At 32.7% G+C, this 23,892-nt stretch overlaps 3 pseudogenes across 1 annotated transcript; all 3 read right to left on the bottom strand.

The window, feature by feature from the left end:
• Positions 1–1,916: 1,916 nt before the first annotated feature.
• On the bottom strand, positions 1,917–3,757 carry LOC149492014 (benzyl alcohol O-benzoyltransferase-like; annotated as a pseudogene). The gene is made up of 2 exons (XR_016319182.1): positions 3,174–3,757; positions 1,917–3,029 (listed from the first exon to the last, which is right to left on the bottom strand). The product of XR_016319182.1 is annotated as a benzyl alcohol O-benzoyltransferase-like (transcript).
• Positions 3,758–5,872: 2,115 nt separating this feature from the next.
• Positions 5,873–14,102, bottom strand: LOC149492013 (benzyl alcohol O-benzoyltransferase pseudogene; annotated as a pseudogene).
• Positions 14,103–16,426: 2,324 nt separating this feature from the next.
• LOC149492012 (benzyl alcohol O-benzoyltransferase-like) lies at positions 16,427–23,481 on the bottom strand (annotated as a pseudogene).
• Between the last annotated feature and the right edge of the window lie 411 nt (positions 23,482–23,892).

Genomic DNA, 23,892 nt, shown 5'->3' with positions numbered 1-23,892 from the left:
TTATAATCATACTAATAAGATATACGAATAAATTAATGAGTATAAACAATGACTAATACCAAATAATAACAACATGCAACACATGTAAAAAAAAAAAAAAAAACACTGTACACAATAAGTAGTTAGAGATTTTTTGAGTTTTCTTTTTATACTCATGTATTTTGAGGTTTTTCGAGGGTTTTTCACTTAATATTCATAGAATAGGTGGGGTTTTTTTCGGTAAGCCTAATGGCTTGAGTACAGTTACTTTTGAATGTTAAGTATTTCCTGGATATGTTAAAAAAATTAATAAAATATTTTATTTGCTGATAAAAAAAAACATAACAAAAAACATGAATATATATAAATGTACGAATGGAGGAATATTGAATTTTTAAAATGCCCTTACTAAATTTATGGATTAACAAAAATATCTTAAAAGATTTTAATTCTATTGGTTGAAAAAATAAAGGTAATTTTATTTTGATTGGGTATTAATTTTCCATTTAAATATAAATTCTTGAATTAGTATATACATCCTACTAAATTTATGGATCATTGAAAAATAATGATAATTTAATATATTGATTTGATAATTATACGAATAATAATAATTAACCAATAATATGAGCTAAGAATAAAAGAGAAAGCAATTAAAATGATTATTACAGTCGCGTAAACTCCAATTTATACTGCAATTACAATAAAATTAGTAGTTTTAACTCGTGTCCTTTATAGTCTCCAGAGGGAAACAAAAACAAAAATAAAAATAAAGAGATAGCCAAATTAAAAGAGGTGCGGCAATGTCGACCAATTATGATAATATTCTTGTTGCTTTTACTTTTTTTGGCATATTTATTTATTTTCATAATTAATATTCTTTAGGTAATACCTAACCTAACCTTGAATCATTTTGACAAACCGGGGGTTTCAGTACCAACAATTAATAAAGTTAAATTAATATAAATATTATTCTGAACTTTAAATATAAATTCTTTTGGTAGTATATATGTCCATGTTAAATTTATAGATTGATTCTATTGGTTGAAAAATAAGGGTAATTTAATTTTGATTGGCTATTAATTTTTCTCTATAAATATAAATTTTTTAGTTAGTATATTTAAATATAATACTTCATGTGCAATTATATTATTAAAAAATGCGACTAAAGTTTATTATTTTAAATAATATATCATTTTATGTACTATTTATTTTTTAAACATGATAAGACTATAATAAACATATAATAAGAATATAATTAATTATATCAAACGAGACCAAATGGTTACCCAAATACTATCTATAATTTGCATTGATTATATTATTTTATAATCATGATTCTATACTTTTACATTTCAATAATAATTATGCCCCTCACCAAAATAAAATATCTTTGTAGAGGTTCAATCATGATCTTATACTTTCTCATTTTATTTAAGCGAGAGGCATAATTATTATTGAAATGTGAAAATACAGGATCGTGATGGGTTCCCCACAATAGTTCAGGGGATCACAAGGATAATCGTTAAACTACAAGGGTAAAATTTATGCATTGGGCCTTTACAATTCTATCGTGGAATAATTAAATCAATGGAATATCTATTAAATGATTAAAAAAAGTATAAAGCTATTGATCAAAAGTTGTGTTAACCACACGTCAAATTAATATTTTGTATATAAAACTAAAACCATAAAAATTATTTTATTAGTTTGGAAAAGTGCATAAAGTTATTAAAATTCATGATTTTAGAAGCATAATAGGTTTTCATCAAAATTGAAACTACCAAAATAACAAAATTAAAAGGTAAATTTATGCATTTAACCTAATTAGAATAAACATAAAAATAAAATAGTCATTACGTTACGTAGTAATTAAATGTTGATTCATTATATTTTATTACATTATAATATTGTGTCCTACCAAAGATGACCTAATATCACGAAACAAATTTTATTATTGCATGCTCGAACACTTCAAAGCAAGATATTCAAAGTGCATCATAAGTAACAATAATACCACTTAACACGCCAAGACATACGCCAGTGCATGTATGACCTAATAATATATGCCGTTTCAAATTCCCTTTCTCCAATGCTAAAGAAAAAAAAAGGAAAAATAAAAAAAAAAAGCAATTCCAGTTAACCTAGAGAGCAGACATAATAAGGGAGGATCTATTATCGTCCAACAAATTCTTCAGCTCCTTCACAAATCTTTCCATTGCTTGGGCTGGCAAACAAATTGGAATTACAATTCCATTTTCACCTTTCTTACGTTCAAACGGTACGTAAAAGCTTGCATATATAGGGATGGCTTTTGCAGGCCCGCCATAGATTGCATTGCCCCATCCAAAATCCACTTCTTTAAACCCTGCATATCTCACATCCGACACCATGTAGGTACCGTCTACAGCAAAATGAGGCCTACCTTTAATCACCAGTAGATCTGCCACCGATTTTATACACTCTCTATCGAATTCCATTTTAGCCTTTCTTATCAATTCCAGTCCATAACCTATTGGATTCTTAGAAATTTCTTCGGCAGTCGCAACCGCCGTTGACAGGATAAATCCGTTACCGTAATACCCTTCTGGTAATAGAGGAGGATTAAGCTTGCGCGCATTGTTAATTAACATCAATCGCATTTCTTGTCCGGCGTCTGGCTGAAGCGCAATAGTGCGACATTTCCATAAACATGCAGTTAATATTTCAACATCAGTGCAACGAGGAAGATGAGGAGGATATATCTACTGCGAAGAGTAGATATCACAGAAGGGCTAATAAAAATGGCTCTATGAACTATGTCATCCAGTGAAAATGGAATTCCTTGGTCATTTTCTATGTGATCATATTCTCGGTGGATGCAGGTCACGTGGGGTGGGTTTCTTGCATCAAGTACATGTCTTTCCCATACTGGGAAAATAGAAGGGGATTGTCTTCCACGCGCCATCTCGGCTATGGCTGACAAGAACTGAGCTAGACCAAAAGCATCACTCATGGTATGATTGAGACGGATAGCAAATGTGAAAACCGCCACATTTAAAGCGTGTGACCTGCTAAAACAAACAAAAATTTCTTTGTATTATTTCATTTAGGAACAAGGCTCAATTAGGTTTTAATTAAAATTTACCGACTAAGAGTTCTGGAAACAATTTCAGTTTTGAGTGCTAGTGAACCGAAACTTGTTAAGAACTTACCTGAATCAGTATGACAGGGCAATTTAGTATCCGACTAGAGCCAGGCACATCAAAAAGGAGCTCATCCAAGAAAGGACATGGAGGTTGAAGAGCATCGCCGGACTGATCAAGACTGACATTGGCATCAGCTTCAATAAATAAAACACCTTCACCATTGCAATCCATAATGAGCTTACGGTTAGGCCCTTCTCTAATCCTGCCAGCGAATGGATAGTAAAAAACAAGAGCTTTAGCAATAGCATTTCTAATAACCTGAACAGGGTCTTTCCCTTCCACTGAGGGGTCATGACGATAAATTTGTATGACTGGGATATGGAATCGAAGACCTTCTTGATCATCAATGTCCGATAATGGCTTGAACTCGTGAGGGGTAGGCTTTGAAGGTGTGATTAGTTCCGGTTCACACCTCTGAACCTTGAAAATGGGCGCAGGTGGTGCCATTAACTAGGCAGAAAACGAACACCAAGTTAGTAATCAAGTAGAAAGACACAGCTCTGCAGATAGGTGATCTTGACATGGCGATATGCATTTATTTATAGAAGAAGATAGTCATATGACAATTTTCCACGCAAAAAATTCACAAGATAACGACGTTTTTATGATATGATTTTTTTTTTTTATTGAAAAGGGAATATTTCTGATAAAAAAAATAAGTATGAATGATTTTAAAAATGATTTCTATTTTCATTGATTTGTCCACATACTTCTGATCTTATTTAGGTAAATATAATGAGGAGTGTATATAATTTTTCAATTAAAAATATATAATTTTTTTTATTTTTTTTAATATTAAGGCAAAAGATTTCAATTTGGATCTATTGATATACCATTAAATTATTTCTTGGTATACAAATGATATAATTATTACTTAAACCGTAAACATGAGTTCATTGAATTTTTTATTGATTAGTATAAATTATAATTTAATTTAAGATTCACTTATTTGAATTAAGAAAACCACAAAGTTTGAATTTAATAGTAAGTCACAATGTTTTTCTTTCTTTCTTTTGAAGAAAATATTTTAGGTAGACCTTAATGATATATATTGCATAATTTATGTGTGTATATATAATCAGATAAAAATTAATTTCTTTAATTTCCGAAGTAAAATCCAAAGTTTTTAATCTTTTCAATAATTTTATTAACTATTAAAGATCGAATTTATGAAAATTCTTAAGAGAACTGTCATCTTCTCAATGGGCACGGTCGTGGTGAAGCCACGCTGCCCCTTCTTTTTTCAAAGAAATTAGATTCAATAACCTCCACAAATTTTATAAAATATCATTAACTATTTACTCTTCTTAATTTAGAGTTAAATACGTTACCATTGTCTCTTAATTTAGTAAGTCAAATACTTGTAAGACAGGTCTTGCACCGGATTGGCCTACTAAGACGTAAAATATTCACGGTGCATATTTACTTCAACCATGACAATTGAATCCTCGAGTTTACTTAATGGAGAAAAGTTACAAATTACTTATTCTAATATTCATTGGTCAAATTTATATTTTTTTAATATAAATCTTAATTATTATTAATTAAATATTAAGATTTATTGTTACATATAACTTGATATTTTGTTATCAAAGATATTACACGTAAATTCATAAATTTCTGCATTACACTATAAATTTATTTTATTATTGTATAAATCATCCAACATAATTTTAGAATATTTTTAGTTTTAAATGGCAACACCTTCACCTTCCTTTCACTTCTACAAGGCAGATTTAGTGGTACCGAGACCAATGGATAGTTTCTCAAAAATACCCTTAAGCTCCTTTACAAATCTCTCCATTGCTTGCGCAGACAACACAATTGACAGAATAATCCCATTTTCTCCTTTTTTTTTTTATTTTTAAATGGTAGACAAAAGCTAACAACTCTTGCCCCACCTTGGTAAAATAATTAATAAAATGGATAAGTGTGTGTATATATATATATCTTGTATGGTACGTTAACATGTTCAAAAATATCATTCTATCTTTATTTGGAATTCCAAAAAATACGTGAATTTATTTCTGAATTTTGTTATTTTAATTTTTTATCGTTCTCAATTTTTATTTTGATTTGTTTAATATTTTAATTTATAAAATTACATCTTATATACTTTAACTTGTAAAATTAAATCGATTAAATATTTATTAAATAATTAAAAAAATATAAAGCTATTGATCAAAAGTTGTGTTAACCACACATCAAATTAATATTTTGTATATAAAAATTAAAACCATAAAAATTATTTTATTAGTGTGGAAAAGTGCATAAAGTTATTAAAATTCACGATTTTCGATGCATAATAGGTTTCCCTCAAAATTAAAAGTACCACAATATTAAAATAACAAATTAAAAGGTGAATTTATACATTTAACCTAATTACAATAAACATAAAAATAAAATAGCCATTACATTACATAGTAATTAAATGTTGATTCATTAAATTTTTATTACATTACAATATTGCGTCCTACCAAAGATAATATTATATCACGAAACAAATTTTATTATTGCATGCACCCACACTTCAAAGCAAGATATTCAAAGTTCATCATAAGTAACAATGATACCACTTAACACACCAAGACATACTGTAATGATAAGTGCATGTATGACGTAACAATATATTCTGGTTCAAATTTACTTTCCTTGGTACTACAAAAAAGGAAAAAAAAAAAAAAAAAAAACAAATACCAATTAACCTAGAGAGCAGACATAGTAAGGGATGATCTATTATCATCCAACAAATTCTTCAACTCCTTCGCAAATCGTTCCATTGCTTGGGCTGGCAGACAAATTGGAATTAGGATTCCATTTTCAACCTTTCTTACGTTCAAAAAGCTTGCTAATATAGGGATGGCTTTTGCAGGCCCGCCATAGATTGCACTGCCCCATCCAAATCCACTTCTTTAAACCCTGCATATCTCAAATCCGACACAAGGTAGGTACCTTCTACAGCAATATGAGGCCTACCCTTAATCACCAGTAGATCTGCCACCGATTTTATATACTCTCTATCGAATTCCATTTTAGCCTTTCTTATCAATTCTAGTCCATAACCTATTGGATTCTTGGAAATTTCTTCGGCAGTCGCGACTGCCGTTGACAGGATAAATCCGTTACCGTACGTAATACCCTTCTGGTAATAGAGGAGGATTAAACTTGCGCGCATTGTTAACTAACATCACTCTCATTTCTTGTCCGGCGTCTGGCTGAAGCGCAATAGTGCGACATTTCCATAAACATGCAGTTAATATTTCAACATCAGTGCAACGAGGAAGATGGGGAGGAATATATCTACTACGAAGAGTAGATAACGCAGAAGGGCTAATAAAAATGGATCTATGAACTATCACTACAAAAAAAAACGTCATTTTGCGACCGATTTGGCAACAATCGGTCGCTAATTCGGTCGCTAATTTAATGTAGCGACCGATCTCCGACCGACTTATGTCGGTCGCAAAAATACTTGTCGCAAAACAATTTTGCGACCGATGAGACAATCGGTCGCAAATTGGCGACAGATAAAATCGGTCCGCAAAATTGAATAATCGGTCGCAATTTTTTGTCGTGGTTTAATTGGAAATTCAGTCGCAAATGTGGTCGCAGAAAATCGGTCGCAATTTTTCGGAATCGGCCGCAAATGGTAAATTCAAAATTTATATTTTTGGTATCAAATCGGTCGCAAAATTGCAAAAAAAAAAAAAAAATTAAATATTATTTTGAAACCAAAATTTTTCTGCACCTGTGAAAATTGACATAAATGCATAAATATATCACACGCAATTCAAGAACAGTATAAAAATGTAATTTTTATTGTTCTGAACAAATTAAAAAATGAAAATACAAATGAAAAACTAAAAACGTACAAAATCAAATCTATATATGCTGCTGCTCATCTGCAGGATCCGATGTCGGATCGCCGGGAGGAGTACCTGCTGAATGTGATGTAGCGTCAGGAGGGGTGACCAAGGTATCGTCTGCAGCATCGGGATCAGGAGCCGATAGTGGCTGCTGCTGAGGACGTCGAAACATGTCGGTCTGTAGCAGGCGCAGGATCAGAGGAAGAAGTACCAGCACGGTGCTCACCGGACAGCCGCATCACATGCGCTCTAAGCTCTGCAATCTGTCTCTGCTGATCAGCAAGCTGAGCCCGTATATCATCATCATAGTGCGAGTCAGTGTGCTCCGGCTGTGGTGCTGCGCTGGCTGTAAAAGCGTGAGCTGCTGAGCCAGTGTAAAACTGTGATGCCTGAATTTTTGGTAAGTGTACTATTCTACATATTGAATTTTTGGGAAAAAAATTCGGCAGTATTTCGGCACAACACAATCAAATCTCAAATACAAAAACAAATCAATAAACACTTCTATATCATACCAACATTCTCCAAAGGCAATATGGCCACTACTAGGCCTCCAATCCAAACTCATCATTCATTTAAGTCAAAAACATATTTAAGAAAAATAACGACAATAATATAAAATAAAGAAAAACACAGCCAAAACTTCTCAAAAAAGAGTTGCCAATAATTAAGAACATGTAATAACCTAAACACACAAAAAATTATTTATATAAATTCCAATTATTCTTCAAAAAAAAAAAAAAAATTGGATCAATTAGTTTTCGTACTTGTTATTATTTTTATTCAGTACTTTCACAGAGTTAGTTTTTATGGTTAATTAACTGCTAATTGTAATTTGATTTGCGATTTGTCAAAAATATGTTTGGATCATTGGCCCATCATGATTTTTTGCTTTGTATAGATTTGGGCCTAAATGATGTTCAGTATAATTTTCCAATCTTCTGTTATTATTAAAGGATTGCCCATCCCCACTATGCTATACATATCAAGAAGAAAGAAACTCAAAACCCTAATCATGTCCAATGTTATAGATGCCAATAATAATAACATTTTTAGCTTTTAAATTTTTTTTCAAAATTTATTTTTGTTTAAATTAACAATAATTAACTGCCTTTGAAAAGAATTTATGTACCGATAATTTCAAAATAAAAATCATTATTATTTATAAATAAATTTATGGCTTTAAAGATAAAAAATCATTATAAAGTTGCCAAGTGACATCCATTTAGTTAACTATCCTAAAAGCCTGACATAAAACACAATTGATCATTCCATTATCTGCCATTTTTATGGTTAATCAAAAATTGGATCAATTAGTTTTTGAAATGACACTTGCTTTGAAACTTTGAAACTTTTCCGAAGTGGTTGCAGACTTTGAAATGGTCTACTAAAGTAGCTATCAAAGTTTGATTAAATTTTTTAATAATTTATTTCGGTTCAATTTTAAACTTTGATGAATTTGTGAAAGGTATTTTATAAGTTATTAAAATTAGATCACTTATTAGATTTGAAAAATTTTGATGGATAAAATGAGTTTATTTTTTTATACATTCAACAATTTTTTTAGTAAATAAATGTTGAAATAAGAAAAACTACTAAATGTTAATTTTGCATTTTTCATTATAAGTCCTAATTAATTTCACATTTTTTAAACTACACAACCATGTGTCCATTTATAATTATATAGTAATAAAAAAATATATGATTATTACTATTAATTTTTCGTATTTCTATTGTCAAATAGTTATGTCTATATTTACGAATCAATACAACAGAAAAGAGACAAAAAGTTCAGTGCCCTAATCATAAGTGGGCAATGTAAACAACAAACACAAACAAATAAACAAGTCGAAAAATTAGAATTGAAACTTGTGTAATTTTTTAAAACTAAAAAAAAAAAAAAAAAAAAAAAAAAAAAAAAAAAAAAAAGAAATATCCAAAAAAATACCTGAACAAGGTCTGCTTTTTCAAAGTTGAAGTTTATTCCTGCATCTAAAACCAAGTGCAAATATTTATTTAATCTTTAAATTTAATCCTCCATCAAAAACAAAGATAAGATGTAATGCCAAACAAAAGAAAAATAAGAAAAATAAGAAAAATAAGAAAAAGTGAAAACAAAGAGTTATTAACTGAAGCCCATGTAAGTCAATTGCACTTCATATCAGGAAGAAAAATAAAGGAAGAAGCAATTGTTATTTTTGTCCAGTAAAGAACAAATACAACGCCATATATAAAAAATAGTAAGAAAATACATAAATTTATTAGATCTTGTAAAGAATGACTACATCAAAACCAAAAACCCATCATAGTTGCATTTTCACTCAAACAAAACAATAAAGACAAGATAATGCTTATCTATCGAGTACAAAAGATAAATTTTTGAAACTGAAAAAAAAAAAAAAAAAAAAAAAGAAGATAACGCTTACCTCAACAACGCTGATTCGAAATGTAATAAACTGTACAACTCACTTCTTCTCTAAAAAGAATTCTTCATAGTTCATGATTTTGAAGGTTAAGAAGGATACTCATTTGAGATGGAAGTGAAGCTTGACAGAATAACAACAACGATAAAATATTAGTAATAATAACAACAACAATAATACTAATAATTATAATAATAATAAGAACAATAGTAATAATAATAATAATAATAATAATAATAATAATAATAACAACAGTACCCTAAAAAAATTCTAATCGCAACTCTATATACAAAATCAACCATAACTTAATATAATAAAAACAAATAAAATCAAAAAAAAAAAAAAATTGGAAAAATTAATCGCAAAATAAAACTAACCTCAGATTGTTTCGAAACAGGCTCACCTGAGTGCAAAGCGAGTGGGGTGGCGGCGTCACGCGGGCTGGTGTCAGGAGGGGCCGGAGCGGCGCTGCGGACGGAGGAGAGGAGAAGAGAAGGAGAAGAGAGAAAGAAGAAGAAAGAAAAAAGAAAGGGCCCGGCGCTTAAAGCCCTAATTTTTGCGACCGACTCATCGGTCGCAAATTTTATAACTATCGGTCGCAATTTTTAATGAGCCGACGTCATTTGACTTTGCTCAAAATTTGCGACCGATTTGCGACTAAATATATCGGTCGCAAAAAATCGGTCGCAATGTAGTTTCCAATCGGTCTCAGAACTTTGCCCCATTTTTTACGCGTGTAAGTTTGCGACAGAAGAACACTTAGTTGCACATCGGTCGCAAAATTGGTCGCAAATCCGTAGTACATAGGTCCGCAAATCATTAACCATTCTCGCGGGAATTTTCAGCGCCAAAATTTGCGACCGATTACTTATAAGTCGCAAATTGGTTGCAAAATGGCGACCGAATCAAGTCGGTCGCAAAAATCGGTCGCAATTGCGCGTTTTTTTTGTAGTGTATGTCATCAAGTGGAAATGGAATTCCTTGGCCATTTTCTATGTGATCATATTCACGGTGGATGCAGGTCACCTGGGGTGGGTTTCTTGCATCAAGTACATGTCTTTCCCATACTGGGAAAATAGAAGGGATTGTCTTTCACGCGCCCATCTCGGCTATGGCTGACAAGAACTGAGCTACACCAGCGGCATCACTCATGGTATGATTGACACGGATAGCAAATGTGAAACCGCCACATTTAAAGCGTGTGACCTGCCAAACAAACAAAAATTTCTTTGTATTATTTCATTTAGGAGTAAGGCTCAATTAGGTTTTAATTAAAATTTACCTATTAAGAGGTCTGGAAAACAATTTCAGTTTTGAGTGCTAGAAAGGCTCTGTGAAGACAATTATTGCAATTAAAACTGCTTCACAAAGTTTAAGCAATTTTAGAATAACTCTGTGAATGATAGTTATTGCATTTAGAACTACCTCACAAAGCTTAAGAAAGTTTAGAAAGACTCTGTGAAGAACAGCTTCACAAAGTTTAAGCAATTTTAGAAAGACTTTGTGAAGAACAGCTATTGCAATTAGAACAGCTTCACAAAGCTTTAAGTAAGATTAGAAAACTGATTATAATTCATATTGTGAATTACACTGAATATAGAAGGACAGATTAGAACTTGGTATAATCACATACAGAAATCCAGAGTTCTAGTGTTCCACAGAGATAAAGCTTATTCACGATTAGAATCAGAAACCCATTAATAACTTTGCATTTCTAAATAGATTACAGTTGTGTAAATAGAATATACCAAGCAGAATTTCAGAAAGTAAAGAAGATAATACAGAGATTTATAGTGGTTCGGTACTAACTCGCCTACATCCACTCCCCAAGACGTATCTTGAGATCTTCCACTATGTTATCTCTTTTCAAGGGTAAGAGACAAACCAACAATACAAGAAAATAGATCAACACCTAGATCTAACCTTTATCTCACTAGATTTTTCAAAAGTTCTAGTCAACCTCAACCCTTTCTGTTTTGCAGAGAACAGAAACTCAAATCAAGACATTAGAATCTCACACAAAGGAGAAAGTCGCTTGATAACCTATTACACCATAGTTTTTCACCTAAGCTATTACACAAAGTTTTCAAATAAAAATTTATCTACAACAGACTACAAAATCTATATGAAAGAGAGAAATGCAAATATTAACACAGGAATAACAGAAAACGAATTTAGAAAACAGATTTAAAGATCAGAACTATTCTTCAGAAAAAAACTGTTAATAAATTTTCTTTCTCTTAAAAATTTTTCTTGAAGCAAAAAAAACGAAAAAAAATAGGAGGATTGAAGAGAGAGTTTTGAGAGATTAAACTTTGAACAATGGACTCATACTCTTTGCAAAATCCCTTCTTTGCAAAAGATGATATTCTCTTTTGAAGTTAACGTTGAGATTATTGTTTTAATGAGCAATGAAGTTTTGACATTTTAAACTCAAGAGGCAATGCATAGGTTGCAATTAAAATGACTGTTAGACCACATTTAATATTTACACACTCAAGGTTGGAGGTGAAAAGTTTAATTTAGAAAACAGTGTAACTTTTACAGTAGAAACATCCAGCTGTATTAGAAACAGACAGCTGTATTAAATCAGAAACTGCTTTTTGCAGAATTTCATTTAATAGCCACCAAGAATATTTACTCCAAAAATATTTTAGATGGAAAAACGTAAAGAGTAAATGTCATGACCCGATTCCATGGGCCAGACCGGCACTAGGGCCCAGGTAAGCTTAAGGCCCCAAGGCCCGTAGTAAGCCTGAAACACTAGAATCTATTATCTCAGTATAAATTTCAACATTCAGCCCATATGATAATGAAAAATAACCTCAATATTTTATTAAATCTCGGCCCAAATTTATCGGCTACAACATTCCACAGTTCGAGGCCTAATTAACAATGCATCACATTTATAATATGGGTTCACATAATTATCTCATCTATAATAATAAACGATTAAAAGTATACAAATCCTATAACTGCGGAGTCACTAACTGTTAGTATACATAGCAAAATAATTATGGAACTAGGAAAAATTCTTTATTGCCCTGCGCCGAAGAAACATAGCCTAAATCGAATTAAAGGAAAAACCTACTTCCTGAAAAATCAAACAAGACATGTGAGTTTCTAAGAAGTAATAATTATTGCACAACACACGCAGTCACACAAATGTGTACACATATTAATCTAGTCATCCGACTAGTTATATGCTCACGCAGCCAGGCACACAAATGGCATATCACCAGCACTCACAATCATAAACATCTTCATATAATCACATCACGTGGAAATTAGTCAGTGGCGCCACCTGAAAACCCCAACGAGCCGTCCTCACACATGGCTCGCCCTCTCATACATGTGCACCAGGGAGCCGATCCCCCATACGGCCAACTGGTCTAATCCTCACTGACCAGTCCTCTCATTGTATTTCCATTCTCTCTTTTCTTTTCCATACCAACAGGAGGCAACCCGGTGGTCTCCATCCAATCTAGATCATCAGTGCTCACAACAGGAGGCCACCCTGCGGGCTACAATCAAATCTAGATTATCAGGTGCGCAACAACAAGAAGCCATCCTGTGGTTTCCACATAATCCATATCATCAGGTGCACACGGGGGCGCCGATCTCCCATTTTCCCCCGGCCGACGGTCAAATATTATATAATATTCGGATCCATATCACAGACCGTCCTCACAAACCCACGGTGGTCCACTTCATCCCAATTCCACACAAACAAAGCATAGCATTATCACAACACAATTAATCAAACATTGCAATCAAATGCAAACATATTAATCAATTAAACATCGTAATGCAATGCACAATTAAACATCCAAAATCAATGCAAATAAATAAATAAATAATAGTATTGACAATAAACAACAATAATAAAATAATAATAATAATAATAATAATAATAATGAACAAAATAATGACAATAATTAAACAATTAGAGTACTTTATTTATTATGTAACAAATTATAGAATTTATCTAAATAAACTTATTAATTATATTATTAATTACAACTAGTCTAAGTTCTATCGAAATTTCGGCAGCACCTCCCCTAAAAATTGGACTATCCACCTGTTTAGATAACACAGTATTATTATATATTTATCAATCAATACACACAGCCCATCCGTCGGGCAATCAATCAACTTAATTCCCATCCTCCTTCAATAGCAATGTCATAGCTAACAAACCATTTAAATTGTCTATCCATTATACATTACTTGTTTATATATATATATATGTATATATATATATATACATCCTTCTAATACAACACAAAAACACAAATGGTTGATGCCAACTTGCAGAAATAAAAGTTTTCTAAGTCCAAATCAGGGATTAAACATTAACTAACTATTCCTATCGAAATCAAATTTATAACTTCAATGTACTATACTAGGCTACAATTTTCCAGAAATAAATAAATTGAAATAATTGCTTGCCAAATCTAAAAGTCTAGACTTCATGATTAAATTTTCATATTTTACACACTAGCTAACTCACTACCCTACAAGAACTTCATTTACAACTTCAAATACCCATCCCAAACATTATGATTCAAAGAACCAACTAATTAATTGCTGCTAACTCAAGGAATTCAAAATTCTCTATTTAATACCCAAAATATATCCACCATTCTTTAATCATTACTAAAATTCTAGATTAGGCATTACAAACCAATGTTTCCATTAAGTTACAATTTAGTAATCTCATCTCTCAAGTAATCCAATACACAGCTTAAACATATATACCAACCCCAACAAGTATAATTATCTACCTTTTAATTTCATCAGGTATACCGGCTTCTAAGAACCTTCAACAATATAAATATTTATCTTCTAAATCAATCCCAACGATAAAAAGCTATTTAACTGTAATTCATTGGGCTTAAACACTAAATTAGTTCATACACCCCATTACAGCCAATTATTTAAAAACTATTAAATCCTTGACTCCTATTCAAAGAGTAAATATCTAATTAACACTTAAAATTTTCTAAAGTTCTAAACCAATTAATTAAACATATCCGGCTACCGCAAATACCACAGACTAATCAAATTTAATTATTTATAGAAGAGTAAAAATATTCTATTTATATATAGACTATCCCGATAATCTTATTTCTTGTTATTTAATTAAATCTACTTATATATAATCCTATCTAAATAATTTAAATCTTATTATTTTATTGTACCTACTTTGATAATTAATCCACATAAATTTGCTAAGGTCACTAAATCTAAACTTCTACAGTTTTTTTTTTTCAGCTATAACACCGAATTTCTAAATTTGCGTCGAATAATTATTTGAAGGTCAATTGAATTCGGGTTGCAAAACTAACTGTATATTCGTAATCTACATAAAAAGGTCAACATTCTGCCATACCCATGCTCCGGTGACCGGAACAACCGCTGGCCGCCGGCATCGCCGCCGTACAGGGTGGCGAGGGAGGCGGCAGTCCGGGATCAAGCAATTTCGACACTAATTTGCTTAATATTTCCATGAAAATTACAAATTCCTCTTCACTTTACACAAATCATGCCATTATCTAATGAAATCCCAAATTTTAATTTTTGACACCTTAACAAAATTTCTTCAAGGAATTTCCCTAAATCCCACAGTTAATTATCTATTGACACAAGAAAATCCAAGAAAGGAGGTTAGGGAGTCATGATCGGCTCACCTTGTTGATAGCAGTCGCCGGAAGGCCGGAGGAGAGGGAGTTGCCGAAGGAGGCAGCTTCGAGCTACGCCACTGCAAGGCCGTTCGGCGCGAAGAAAAGCGAGAGACGCGATTGGTGGCGTGAATGGAGTTGAGCGCCGCCTTGCTTTCCTCGCGTGGTGGCCGGAAACGAAGAGAGGAAAGGGGGAGAGGAGGTCGCGCGCTTGGTGCTGGCGCCAGGAAGAAGAAGGGAAAAAGAAAAGAAAAAAAAAGAAAAGAAAGAAAAAAAAAATCTTGGGGCTTCTAGGCCATTCCGGTTCGATTCGAACCGGTTTGGTCTAATTCAATGATTCGGCTCGATTTGCTTGGTTTTTGAGTTTTTCGCTTGGTTTTCGAAAAATCAAATTGGTTAATGGGTCCAGTTTAGCAATAATATAATACTAGCTGGTATAATCTCATTGGTTGAAAATAAAAAATTTAGTCTTTAAATGAAAATTCTACGAAATTAAATTTTCGGGTCGTTTCAGTAAAGATTTTGACTATATCCTTTTAATAAATTTATTCAAAAACATTTCAAAACAATTTTGAGAGAGATATAAAATAAATTTGTGCTTCTAAAATTATTTACTCTCTATCTTACAATAATTTCCTAAGACATATTATAATACTAAACAATAGAAAATATCTTCATTATCTTCAAGGTCTTAAAATAAAAATCTTGGGTTGTAGGAACTTCATTTCTTCAATAATTTTCATATTTTAAAAATCTGCATAAAATAATATTAGCACATACAAGAATAATAAATTTATTTGTTTACAAGAATATTAAATTTATTTGTTTTGTATATTCATCAAAATTTCAAAATAAAATTGACCATTGAGTCAACAATAATTAATAAAATGGATAAGTATGTATATCTCTCTCTTTTAGACTTTTACTGTACGTTAGCATATTCAAAAATATCATTCATCCTTATTTAAAATTTCAAAAAATACGTAAATTTACTCTTGAATTTTATTATTTTAATTTTTTAGCATTTTCAATTTTTATTTTGATCATTTAATATTTTAATTTATAAAATTACATCTTACATATTTTAACTTGTAAAATTAAATTAATTAAAATATTTGTTAAATGATTAAAAAAATATAAAGCTACTGATAAAAAATTGCGTTAACCACATATCTGCGTACACTTCAAAGCTGAAGCAAGTGATATTGAAGAATTTCCAGATTGCCATTCATTAATGCACTGTAAAGTAATTACTTCACAGTAATTACTTTTCTATGATATAAAAATATAAAATCTAACATTTATTCATTATGGAAATTGTTTGCCTAAACGGTTCCATTACAAATAACAACACCGCCACCTAACCTACAAAGCAAACATAATAAGGGAGGATCTATTGACATCAATAACTGTGTTATCGTCCAACAAACAAATTTGAATTACAATTCCATTTTCACCTTTCTTACTTTCAAAGGGTACGTAAAAGCTTGCTACTATAGGAATGGCCCGCCATAGATTGCTTTGCCCCATCCAAAATCCACTTCTTTAAACCCTGCATGTCTCACATCCGACACAACGTAAGTACCTTCTGCAGCAAAATGAGGCCTACCCTTAATCACCAGTAGATCTGCCACTGATTTTATATACTCTCTATCGAATTCCATTTTAGCCTTTCTTATCAGTTCTAATCCATAACCTATTGGATTCTTGGAAATTTCTCCAGCAGTCTGTAACTGCCGTTGACTGGACAAATCCGTTACTGTAATACCCTTCTGGTAATAGAGGAGGATTAAACTTGCACGCGTTGTTAAGTAACATCAGTCGCATTTCTTGTCCGGCGCCTGGCTGAAGCGCAATAGTGCGACATTTCCATAAACATGCAGTTAATATTTCAACATCAGTGCAACGAGGAAGATGAGGAGGAATATATCTACTACGAGGAGTAGATAAAGCAGAAGGGCTAATAAAAATGGCTCTATGAACTATGTCATCAAGTGGAAATGGAATTCCTTGGCCATTTTCTATGTGATCATGTTCTCGGTGGATGCAGGTCACATGGGGTGGGTTTCGTGCATCAAGTACATGTCTTTCCCATACTGGGAAAATAGAAGGGGATTGTATTCCACGCGCCATCTCGGCTATGGCTGACAAGAACTGTGCTAGACCAGGACCATCACTCATAGTATGATTGAGACGGATAGCAAATGTGAAACCACCACATTTAAAGCGTGTGACCTGCCAAACAAACAAAGATTTCTTTGTATTATTTCATTTAGGAATAAGGCTCAATTAGGTTTTAATTAAAATTTACCGACCAAGAGTTCTGGAAACAATTTCAGTTTTGAGTGCTACTGAACCGAAACTTGTTAAGAACTTACCTGAATCAGTATGACAGGGCAATTTAGTATCCCACTAGAGCCAGGCACATCAAAAAGGAGCTCATCCAAGAAAGGAAATGGAGGTTGAAGAGCATCGCCGGACTGATCAAGACTGACATTGGCATCAGCTTCAATAAATAAAACACCTTCACCATTGCAATCCATAATGAGCTTACGGTTAGAACCTTCTCTAAGCCTGCCAGCGAATGGATAGTAAAAAACAAGAGCTTTAGCAATAGCATTTCTAATAACCTGAACAGGGTCTTTCCCTTCCATTGAGCGGCCATGACGATAAATTTGTATGAATGGGATCTGGAATCGAAGACCTTCTTGATCATCAATGTCCGATAATGGCTTGAACTCATGGGGGGTAGGCTTTGAAGGTGTGATTAGTTCCGGTTCACACCTCTCCATTAATTAGGCAGAAAACGAACGCCAAGTTAGTAATCAAGTAGAAAGACACAGCTCTGTAGATAGGTGACCTTGACATGGCAATGTGCATTTATTTATAGGAGGAGAAGAAGATAGTCATATGACAATTTTCCACCGCACAAAAAATTCACAAGATAACGTGTAACACGTTTTTATACGATGATTTTTTTTTTTTTTTTTTTTGAAAAGGGAATATTTCTGATAGAAAAAATGAAGTATAAATAATTTTAAAAATAATTTCTATTTTCATTGAGGTTTTTGGAGATTTTTTCACTTAACATTCATAGAATAAGTTGGAGTTTTTTTGGGTAAGCCCATGGCTTAGTGAAACACCCTGAATTTTTATTTTCGAAACCTTTGAATTTTTTTTAAATCAAAAATTTGAATTTTTGACGGTATGGGCCATAAATAGTGAATAATTTTAATTCGAGTTCAAATTTTTGCAAATTGGGCCCAAGCCCAAATATAATGTCGAAAACTTTGAATCGAGAACAGTTAAATTCTCGAGTAATAAAATGAAAGTCCAGCAATTAATCTAGTAGGTATATATATAAATTAATTTTCCTAAAAATCAAATATGATTACTAACTATATTTTTTTTTAATCTTATTTAGTTAATGGAGGAAATGTTATGAAACCTAATTAAAATAATTAAAATATTGAACCGGACCCGAAACGCAAATTGATTTTTCAAAAACCATACGAATAAGCCGAAAACCGAGTGAAAAACTCGAAAACCAAACGATGAGACCAATCACTGAATCAGAACGAACCGGTTCGAATCGAACCGAAATGGCCCAGCCCACTTTTCTTCCTTCCTTTTCTTTCTCTTTCTTTTCTCTCCTTCCTTTTTCCCTTCTTCCTCCTCGCGCGCGCACGACAGTCTCTCCTCTCCCTCTCCTTCGCGTTTCCGGCCACCGTTCAACAAGATGAAGGCGGCGACCGGTTCTTCTGGCGATGCTGGTCACATTTCCAACCTCCCCTCGCTCCGATTGGACCTCCAGCGGCGCGAATCGAGACCATCTCCTCCGACAGTCATACCCTTTGACCTCCGGCGACTTCTCGCCATTTCCGACGGGCTCAAGGTGAACTTAAGGTCTCGATCGACTCCTCTCCTCCACGTGAACAATTCCCCTCCATTGATTTGTGATCTTGCTTGAGTTTTGACAACCCACCATGGATGGCGGCTTGAAGGTGGCTGTGGAGGTCGATCCGGCCAAACGAGCCACTGCCTCATCAAACCGATGGTGGATTTGAACTCCTCGCGAAAATTGGAGTCAAGTGGTGGTGACCTTGCAATTTTCTGGGCGGTATCGGTTTTCCGGCCATCGTGCACGGCGGCAGCGGCGGCGGTCCAGTGACCGGCCGGCGACACTCCGGTGAGGCCTCGATAGACATAATTTTCTCCCCTTCACGCTGATCCCGGAATCGTCGCCCGATTCTTAATTGGTACGCTTTAAGACTAAATTCTCAATTTTTATACATATAAAAAGAATTAATTGATTAATGAATCTAATTGAGTAATTAAATAGATTAAGTTGAATAATAAGAAATTAGGTATAGAAATAGCTTAAAAATATATAGAACATTTATAGTCCTTTGTAAATAAGGTTAAATTGGTTAGTATGTGGTAATTGCGATAGCGAATATGATTAGTTAACTGGTTTAGGTTCTTTAGAATAACGTAATAGCAAATTGGTTTAGAACATTGACAATTAAATTACATGCGCTATAATTATAATTAGGAGGTTTATTAATGAGATAAGACTTCCTTGCTAATATTTATGTAAGTCAATTTAGGAATTTTAATAAATATCGTTAGGAGAAGTTATAATTTAAAGTAAATAGTTATAGGGGCAATTAACAATATTATTGAACCACGCTTAGAGGTTAATATAAATTGCTAATTAGTTGATTTGGAATTATTAAGTGTGTATATGTAAGTGTGATGGATGATATCTGTAGCTTGAAGCTGATTGGCTGTCTGAAATGATTGATCGAATGATTGAAAAATAAAATTATGGCGGACGGGATTAGTTGATTTGAATTGCCCGATGGATGGGCTGTGTGTATTAATTAATAAATATACAATATATTATTATGTTAATTAAACAGGTAGATAATCCTATTTTCAGGGGAGATGCTGCCGAAATTTTGATAGAAATTAGACTAAATTTTAATTAACAACATGATTAATAAGTTTATTTAGGTTAGTTCTATAATTTGGTACATAATAAATATAGTGAGTTGGGTGTTTATAATCTTTATTATTCATTTAACTATTTACATATTCATTCATTTATCTACATTATTATTGTTAATATTGTTATTTATTTTATTATTGTTGTTAATTGCTAATACTAATTATTTATTTATTTATTTGCATTGGTTTTGGATGCTTAATTGTGCATTGCATTACGATGTCAAATTGAATAATATGTCTGCATTTGATTGCAATGTTTGCTTAATTGTGTTGTGATATTGCTGTGCTTTGCTTGTGTGGAATTGGGATGAAGTGGATCACCATGAGTTTGTGAGGACGGTCGATAAAGCATGGATCCTGATTATGATGAATTGTGAAACTGGACCGTCGGCCGGGTAAATGGGAGATCGGCGCCCCCGTGTGCACCTACTGTTACCGTTACTGTTAGCCACAGGTTGGCTTCTTATTTGGGCGCACCGGATACTCTAAGTTTGATCGCAGCCCGCAGGGTGGCCTCCTGTTGTGAGCGTCCTGATGATCTAGATTTGATGGAGACGACCGGATTGCCTCCTGTTGGTATGAAAAAGAAAAGAGAGAATGGAAAAAAAAAAAAATGAGAGGGCTGGTCAAGTGAGGGTTAGACCGGTCGGCCAGTATGGGGGATCGGCTCCCTGGTGCACATGTGAGAGGATGAGCCATGTGGGAGGACGGCTCATCCAGGGTTCGGTAACTCCACTGACTAATTTCCACGTGATGTGATTATATGAAGATGTTATTGATTGTGAGTGCTGATGACTTGCCATTTGTGTGACTGGCTGCGTGAGCATATAACTAGTCGGATGACTAGATTAATATGTTTACACATTTGTGTGACTGCGTGTGTGGTGCAAAAATTATCACTCCTTAGAAGTCTCACATGTCTTGTTTGAAATTCTTTTTTTTAGGAATTAAGTTTTCTTTAATTTGAGTTAGGCTATGTTTCTTCGGCGCAGAGCAATAGAGAAATTTTTCCAGTTCCGTAATAATTTTATTATGTAATTATATGTATAAAAAGCTATGTATATCAAGTAGTTAATGACTCCGCAGTTGTAGAATTTGTGAATAATTAGTCATGTTTTAACATAGACGATATAATTATATTGAGATAGAAATTTTTTAGTGTTTCAGGTTTACTACGGGCCTCGGGGGCTTTAAGCTTACCTGGGCCCTAGTGCCGGCCCGGCCCATGGAATCGGGTCGTGACACTGAGGTATAATTGTCTTTGAATGTTAAGTTTTTCCTGCTCGTAAAAAAATCTAACAAAAAAACACTAATATATATAAAAATACAAATGAAGAAATATTGAGTTTTTAAAATTTCCTTACTAAATTTATGGATCGACAAAAATATCTTAAAATATTTTAATTCTATTGGTTGAAAAAATAAATGTATTCTAAATTTGACCGGTTATTAGTTTTCCATTTAAATATAAATTCTTTAATTAGTATCTACACCCCTAATATAAATTCTAAATTCACAATCTCATGGTGACCCACTTCATCCCAATTCTACCTGAATACAAGGCATAACATTATCACATCACAAGTAATCCAATCAACTCGCATAATGTAGTAAATTGCATAGGAAATTAATAAGCACATGGGAATATAATTATGGAATATGTATAAATATTTAATTCTCATATGCTTATATTACTATAATTTACATGGTAGATCATAATGTAAATAATGTTATTTCTATAATTTAATATTAAAATAGTGAAGGCTGAGTATCATTTGTATTTATATATTTATAAGATGTGAAATGGTCAATGCATGTACGAAAATGATGGCATGTATCATTTATTATTACTCACAGTGATAAAAGAAGAATCAAACCTCCATTTGAATTTTGACTAGCAAGAGCCGTTGACAAACACGGATAATCTAGATAAAATTCAAATATAAAGAAAAGATTGCATTAAACGGATGATTTTCCTTAAATAATAATTAACCTATCATATATCTGTTTAGACTGCTTTAATTTATCTAAATCTTATCGATATTTCTGATAATATTTTCCTTCAAACAGAACTTTCTATTTATTCAAGTATTAACTATTTAATACACTTATCGACTATTACTCACATAGTTCATATATCGATCAATCAATAATTTAATAATCACAAATAATAATTTTATGTTTAACTCATAACTTATAAATTAATATAACCTTCGATCTAATCCCAATATATTCTTATATATTTTCATCTCGGTATGGTTTACTTCCTTAACTAGTCGCCAAATAATAAATATTTTATATAACCAAATATAAATAATCCTTACTCAATTAATCTTAACTCAAAATATTATATCCTCTAAATAACATATTCCATCACCATCTTAAAATAATTGTTACCCATTCAATAATAAATTTCATTTTACTTAAATCATTTTCCATTCATTTTACTTAAATCATTTTCAAGTCCTCCAAATAATTCGTATAACACTTAAATATTTAATTTGCTCTAATTTGATAAAATCTTATCTTATTCTTAACCTTAATTATTTTAATTAAAACTAATTTAGTTAATAACAACAATTTCAAAACTTGAAATTTATATTGAATTTAACAAATTAAAATATACCGATTAAAAATCAGAATCCGGATTTCAGTATAATTCTCGCTTCTGCCTCCTGGGGTCACCGGCCGGCCGGTCACCGGCGACACCGTCGACGGTGGTCGGGAAACTGTGGCTGCTCGGAATTGAGCACTCTTGGCATCTACCTGGTTCGGATTTCAATAATGAATCCATATTTGGTGTCTGTTGGGCGAGATCGGCCCTCTAATCGGCCGGAACAGGCTCGACAGGAGCTTAGTGCCGCGTTTATGTCACTGTCGATCCAAAAGGGACGAACCGCAGCTCGCCTGTGCTGCAGCAGAAGTCGGAGTCGCGAGCGGGGGGAAGATGCGACCTGAGCAAAGGCGGTCGGTGGCTGAGATCGGGAGGAGCGGCGATCGAAAGCCGAAATCGCAGCTTGCCTCTGCTGCGTCCACCGAGAACAGAAACAGAGGGAGACAAGGAGAGAGACTGGTGGCGCGAAGGGAGTCCGTTGGACCTGTCTGTGGTGACCGGAAAAGAGGAGAGAGAAAAAGGTTGAGCGGCGCTGGAACGAAGAAGAGAAGAGGAGAAGAACAAGGAAATACAAAAAAGAAAAGAGAGGCTTCCAGGTTTTTCATACCATTCCGGTTCGATTCGAATTAGTTCGATCCAACTCAACGGTTTGGTCCGGTTTTCAACTGATTTATAAGTTTTTATCCGGTTTGAAGATTTCAAACTCGTTTATAAGTCCAATTTAGCAATAATTAAATATTCCTTTTTAAATCTCATTGTATAATCTCATTGGTTGCAATTAAACACTAAACTTTTAAACAAAAAAATCTATGAAATTGAATTTTTAGGTTATTTGAACATACTTATGATCTTATTTAGGTAAGTGTAATCCGGTATGTATATAATTTTTTAACTAAAAAAATATAATTGTTTTCTTTTTTTTTTTTTCTTAAGGAGAAAGATTTCAATTTGAATATATTGATAGATAGTATATATAATTATCACTAAATTATATTTTCAAATGCAAAGATATAATTAAAGATATAATTGTCACTTGAACCGTAAATATGAGTTCATTGAATTTTTTTCATTTATTAGTATAAATTATAATTTAATATAAGATCCACACGTATTTGAATTAAGAAT

Source organism: Jatropha curcas, unplaced genomic scaffold (assembly GCF_041381405.1).
Source record: "Jatropha curcas cultivar XTBG-Jc1 unplaced genomic scaffold, XTBG_Jcur_1.0 HiC_scaffold_169_pilon, whole genome shotgun sequence".
In the NCBI taxonomy this organism is placed as follows: domain Eukaryota; kingdom Viridiplantae; phylum Streptophyta; class Magnoliopsida; order Malpighiales; family Euphorbiaceae; genus Jatropha; species Jatropha curcas.
The sequence above is the reverse complement of the archived record's forward strand: the minus strand, read 5'-3'. Positions and strand labels throughout refer to the sequence as shown.